The sequence below is a fragment of the Apus apus genome, chromosome 13 (assembly GCF_020740795.1).
Source record: "Apus apus isolate bApuApu2 chromosome 13, bApuApu2.pri.cur, whole genome shotgun sequence".
Lineage (NCBI taxonomy): Eukaryota > Metazoa > Chordata > Aves > Apodiformes > Apodidae > Apus > Apus apus.
Window position 1 is genome coordinate 17075681 of NC_067294.1, and position 5925 is coordinate 17081605.

General features: G+C 53.5%; 1 long non-coding RNA gene and 1 other non-coding gene across 2 annotated transcripts; both read left to right on the forward strand.

Annotated features, from left to right (window-relative positions):
• The first annotated feature begins 601 nt into the window (after positions 1-601).
• LOC127390000 (uncharacterized) lies at positions 602-2638 on the forward strand. Its single transcript, XR_007890789.1, has 3 exons — positions 602-716; positions 1455-1665; positions 2309-2638. It is a non-coding gene; the product is annotated as an uncharacterized LOC127390000 (long non-coding RNA).
• Positions 1956-2157, forward strand: LOC127390293 (small nucleolar RNA SNORA74). Its single transcript, XR_007890836.1, has one exon. It is a non-coding gene; the product is annotated as a small nucleolar RNA SNORA74 (small nucleolar RNA).
• Positions 2639-5925: the final 3287 nt, after the last annotated feature.

Consider the following 5925-nt stretch of genomic DNA (forward strand, 5'->3'; position numbering starts at 1 on the left):
ATCCTTATCTTGGGCCATAAATCCTGCTCCATGTTCAGATCCCCCAGATGGAGCCCAATTCAGTCCCTCAGTTTCTTGGCCCATAAACCACTCCAGGTGTCATTGGAATGTGTAGATACCTCACTTATCTCAAACAAACTATTATATTCCTAACACTAAAGTATATCTATATTTATGTGCTCAAACAAACTATATATTCCTAACACTGGAATATATATATATGTGAACCAAACCCAACACTACGTTTCTAACACTAGAATGCAAAATCAACACTACATTTCAAACAACAGGACAGAGGAGGGAGGGGAGCCGAGAGGTTGTGCTGCCGGGAACCAGCAGGAGGGGTTAAACCAGGCCGTGAGCCGCTCTCGGCGGGCAGGGCTGACACCCGCGCCAGGACCGGCCCCCCGGGGCTCCCGGCCCCAGGACCGGCCCCACCGGAGCTCCCCGGGGCTCCCGGCCCGGCCCGCGGGGCCTGCGGAGCCAGCCCGGCAGCGGCGGGAGCCAGGGAGGGCGGCTCGGAGGGGGATGGAGCGGCCGCCACGAGGCGAGGGGCCTCCCCTCCCCTTCCTTTCCTTTCCCTGCCGCCATCAGGTGAGGGGCTGGGCCTGCCTCTTCCTTCCCTCCCGCCCGCCATGAGGTGCCCGGGCCTGCCCTCCCCTTCCCTGCCGCCATCAGGTGAGGGGCTGGGCCTCCTCCTTCCCTCCCGCCATGAGGTGAGGTGCCTTCCTTCCCCTTCCCTCCCCTTTCTTTCCCTTCTCCCATGAGGTGCCCGGGCCTCCCCTCCCCTGCCGCCATGAGGTGAGGGGCTGGGCTGCCCTTCCTTCCCTGCCCTCCTGCCATGAGGTGCCCAGGCCTCCCCTCCCCTGCCGCCATGAGGTGAGGTGCCTCCCCTCCCCTTCCCTTTCCTCCCCCCATCAGGTGAGGGGTCCAGGCCTGCCCTTCCTTCCCTTCCCCTCCCTTCCCTGCCGCCATGAGCTGCCCGGGCCTCCCCTTCCCTTCCCTGCCGCCATCAGGTGAGGTGCCCAGGCCTCCCCTTTCCTCCCGCCATGAGCTGCCCGGGCCTCCCTTCCCTCCCCTGCCGCCATCAGGTGAGGAGCACCGGGGGCTGGAGGCCTCACCCCCTCCCCGGGGCTCTGGAAACGGAAAACGCCCCGTTTAATATTCCCCCAACCCCTTTTTTTTATTATTTTTTTTATTTTTTAATGGTTTGTAAGGGCTGGAAGCCGGCCGTGCCCCTTGTCCCGCGCTGGCCGCCCGCCTGCCGGGCCCTGCGACCGGAGGGTCCTGTGTCCAGGCCCTGCCGTTTAGAAGTAATTTCTCAGCTTATTATTCGGTTGGGTTGGGTTTTTCCCCCCCTCCCCCCTTCCGCAAGCCAGATCCCAGCTGTTTAGTTCTATCAACGCAGATGTGATGGAATATTTGAAGCGATGTTTCTCTGGTGTGCTCTCCAGGGCTGCCAGCTGATCCGTGGCTGAGGCGTGGGAAGGGACGGGCCGTGGCTCGGAGGTCTGGGGTAGCAAAGAGCCGCTGGGAAGGTAAACCCTGGCTGGTGCCCGTCGTGTGTGTGAAACCCCCGAGTTCTGCCGTAGTGTGACCCTGTGGGGAGGAGATGTGAAGGAATAACCTGCGCCGGGATTGCTGAGGAGCGGCTGAGCCACGTGGGTGAGTTCTCTCCACAAGCTAACGAGGGGAGATGGGCCACAAGGCTTCTCCTCCTGCCTTACTGAGTAAAACAAATGGCCTCTGCTGGCTTGTGAGCACGCTGTTGTGCCAGCCTCGGGGCTGGGAACTATAAACTGGTTCACCTAGCAAAGCAGGCAGTGCTTCCTGTGGGCTAGAGGAAGCCCTTGATGAGAGAAAGCATTAGGAGCGAGGCTTGCAACACCGGAGGGATGTACTTTTGAGCCTGTACTCCCTTCTGCCCGTTGAAAACTCGGGTTGAAGTTGTTTCCTCCAGCGGTAGTCAGCTCCCCGTTGCTGCTCAGTGCCTGGGGTAGTGTTATGCTGCTGGGAGAGAAAGGAGCTGCTGAGTCGCTCCTGGCACCGCGGCGCTGTTCTGGCGCTGGGGGGAGCCGGGGTTGGCAGCACCCTGCATGCTTGAGAGTGGAGTAACTCCTCCTGGGTGGAGTTAATCCTAGATGGGATGCAGACAATGTGCAGTCAGAACGCTAAAAAAACTGCTGGAGACGTTTTGTTTCATACTGCATCTTTCGTATAACAATAAAGGCCAGCTAATTAACTGGTCACTGGTAATGGCTGAATTGGGTTTTTTGACTCCTGTTAACTGTGTGGTTTTTTATTACAGGCAAGTGGTTGTCATGTTCTGCTGCAGGTGTGGGCTCACTGCAGCAGCAGGAGTCGTTAAAAGGAAAGAAATGCTGCTGTTGGTGCTGTTCTGAAGATGCCTATTTGAAAGAGAGAGAAGATGGAAATTTCCAGAGCACAATTTCAGTGGGACTACTGGGGAAGTACTTTTTTTCAGGATCTGGATATGCTAACCTGAAACATCAGAGGTGGCTGGGGCCAAGGTATAATAAGAATACACCATTTTTAAAATTGTAAATCCCCTCTCACTGCTTGTTTAACATGTGTTTTTTTCAGTGACTTCTATTTATTAAACTTATTTATATTTAAACTTGCTCCTTTTGGTTTTCATTAAATCATAAGGCTGTGGGGTGCAGCAGGATTTGGAAGTCTTGTGGAATTCTTGTCTGTGGGAGACTGGAGAAGCAGGAGTGGAGCCTGGGGGCCTGGTGCCCTCCTGCCACAAAAAAACCCCTCTCCTCCACAGCCTCTGCTGCAGGGACAGGTTTTTAACTTCCTTCCCTCTGGCACTCTGAAGGAGACTGGATGTTTTCCACAAAGGAAATAAGGCCTGGAATTCCTACTTCTGCTGCTTGCGTGGTACAGTTCACCAGCTACCCTTCCTATGCTTCAGTTCCTGGCTTGAAAGAATGTTCTCTCCCTTCCTTGGGCCTGAGGGGAGGTGAGGCCCACAAAAGAGGAGAAAGGAGAAGGCTGCTAAATGTGTAAAATACACTGAAACTGGTGGGGAGGGGAAGGGTGTGACCATCACGGCTTCAGTTTAAACTACAGTGACAGTAACCACAGACAGTAACTGAGTACCTTGCTCTCAGCAAGATGCCTGATTTGTTTAGATTCAATGCAGTCTTCTGCAGAAACCAGTGTTTGTGCAATAATCCAAAGAGATAAGTTTTTTTTTTTAGGCCAAAAGGTGTATTTTCAGTTGTTAAGAAATGATTCAATAGTCTTCAGTCAGATGACAATGATCCTGTCACATGCTACTGTAGCTGTGGTTCCATCTCTGTACAAGTTAAACTGGGAAGCAGGAACACTGGGGCTGCTGTTGCACTGTGCTGGCTGCAAGAGTGTAACAGCACCAATTCATTTAAAGAAAAAACTGTTCATTGTTGAAGTCTATGACATACATAAATCACAACCACAGGCTGGTTTGGGTTGGAAGGGACCTTAAAGATCATCTAGATCCAACCCCCTGCATGGGCAGGGACACCTCCCACCAGCCCAGGTTGCTCCAAGCCCCATCCAACCTGCCCTTCAACACTGCCAGGGATGGGGCAGCCACAGCTTCCCTGGGCAACCTGGGCCAGCACCTTCCTGCCCTCATGGTGAAGGATTTCTTTCTGATGTCTGACCTAAAACTCCCATTTTTCATTTTAAAACCATTACCCTTTGTCCTGTCACTGCTTTCTCTGGTGAAAAGCCCCTCCCCAGCTTTCCTGGAGCCCCTTCAGGCACTGGAAGGTGCTCTCAGGTCTCCCTGGAGCCTTCTCTTCTCCAGGCTGAACACCCCAACTCTCCCAGCCTGTCTCCAGAGCAGAGCTGCTCCAGCCCTTGGATCATCTCCATGGCCTCCTCTGGCCCCTCTCCAACAGCTCCATGTCTCTCCTGTGCTGAGGGCTCCAGGACTGGACACCACTCCAGGGGAGTCTCACCAGAGCAGAGGGGCAGAATCCCCTCCCTGGCCCTGCTGCCCACACTTCTGCTGATGCAGCCGAGGACACAATTGCCCCTCTGGGCTCCAGTCCTCACTGGTGGCTCATGTGGAGCTTCTCATCTACTACGACCCCCAAGTCCTTCTCCTTGGGACTCCAGCCATTCTCCGCCCCCCCCCCAGCCTGTATTTCTGCCTGGATATGTAATAGTTAACAATTTTACTGGTTCTACATGAACAGGTTCTACCCAGAAAATGAATGACCGCATTTCTTGTGGGTTTACATCTTGCCCAGCCATCTTCCTTTCTCCCAGGACTCACCCAGGAGGGCAGGGATGGGTGCCCTAGGATGGGTGCCCTAGGATGGGTGCCTTCCTGCTGCCCTTAGGGTGGTTGTGGGCTCTAGGAAACACAACCAGGGGGCTCTGCTTCTGCATCAGGTATTTTTGAAATTGGCAAAAAATGAGGAGTATACACAGGTCAGCCACATAACACATGTGCTATGTGGGCAATAAATACATGCTGACTGGCTCAGTTCCTTGAAAAACCGTTTCTCCAGTAAAGCTCTCCTACATTTGTCTCAGGGCCGAACCCAAGACTTGTAGGGCTGGTTGTGCTTTAACAAAGAAGGCAGTAGAAAAGGACAGAGACCTGCTCAGGAGCAGCTGGAGAGCTCTGCTCTGGGCATGCCTCACGTACCATGAGAGCCCTTCTGAGGTCCTGCAGCTCTCAGGCAGCTGGAGAAGTAGCAATTTTTACCCAAATCCACCAGGCTTTGTGCACATAGTGGGAAAGAGAAACTCAGGAATGCCAGAAACGTTCTCTGGTGATGGCTACGAGGACAGGCTGAGGGAACTGGAGCCCTGTGTGTTACAGCAGCAGCTGCGATGGTCAGAGCTGTGTGGCTCCTCCTGCAGCACAAATGCGACCGATAAAAGGTCAAACCCACTCACCTCGAAGCCACTTCGGTGCCTGCACCGAAGGACAACAAAGGAAATTGAGAGAGAACCAGCGTGGTCTGAGAGGAATGAAATACTGGGGTGGAAGTGAAGCCAGGGAAACAGAGCAAGGCTCGCTTTTGTCCTCAGGAAACGCTGGTGTGATTGATGAGTCTGTTCATTAGCACCATACGTTTTGCAGTCTATATGTGGCTTTCACTGGGCAAAAGTGGCTGGGTTGCTTTACATTTCACCAGGGCACTTTGCTCTGCTTTTACTGCTCCGCAGCACTGGAGCACAGAAGTGCTGCTAACTGAGATTTATGTGTTTGTTTTTGAGCACTTAATTGTTTTTTTTTTTTTATCCTCAGCTTGTTAAAAGAGCCGCATTTCTTGTGATTGTTCTCTGAGCACTTTCCTATTATTCCAACACGTATTTTGTACCAATACCCTGCTGTGTTTTGTTTTGTTTGTTGTTTTTTTCTAAACACCTTCTGTGTTATTGTTTCCTGGTGCTCTCCAGCCACATATAGAGAAGAAAAAAAGCAGCCTGCGATGAATTCAAAAGGCAGGTTTTTCCTTTCCCCGAGGGGACCGAGTTCAGCCGCCCTCCCTCCCCTCACCAAGGCGCTGGAACACCGCAGCTTCCAACAGGGCGGAGGGGCAGAGCCTCCCCCCAGAAATCGATCTGGAAAGGAAGACGGGGACTATGAGAGCTCTTAAAACCATAACTATCGCTCGCCGGCTTCTGCCAGTCCTATTTCTGTCACAAAACCCAGCGCAGTGAACTTCCCCGGCGCCAGCGCGGGGGGGCAACATCGGCCTAGGTGACAACAAAACGCCTCGCGCCTCAGCTGGGCGGCTTTTGTTTTGTTTTTTTTCCCCCCAGAATTTTCTAACTGTACCGAATAGCCCATTGTCTTCAATATTTTGGAGATGGTTGACGCCTCGGTTCCGCCGAGGAGAGGGCTGGGGCTGGCGGGGCCTGGTTGCTGGGGGGACAACGAGCGTC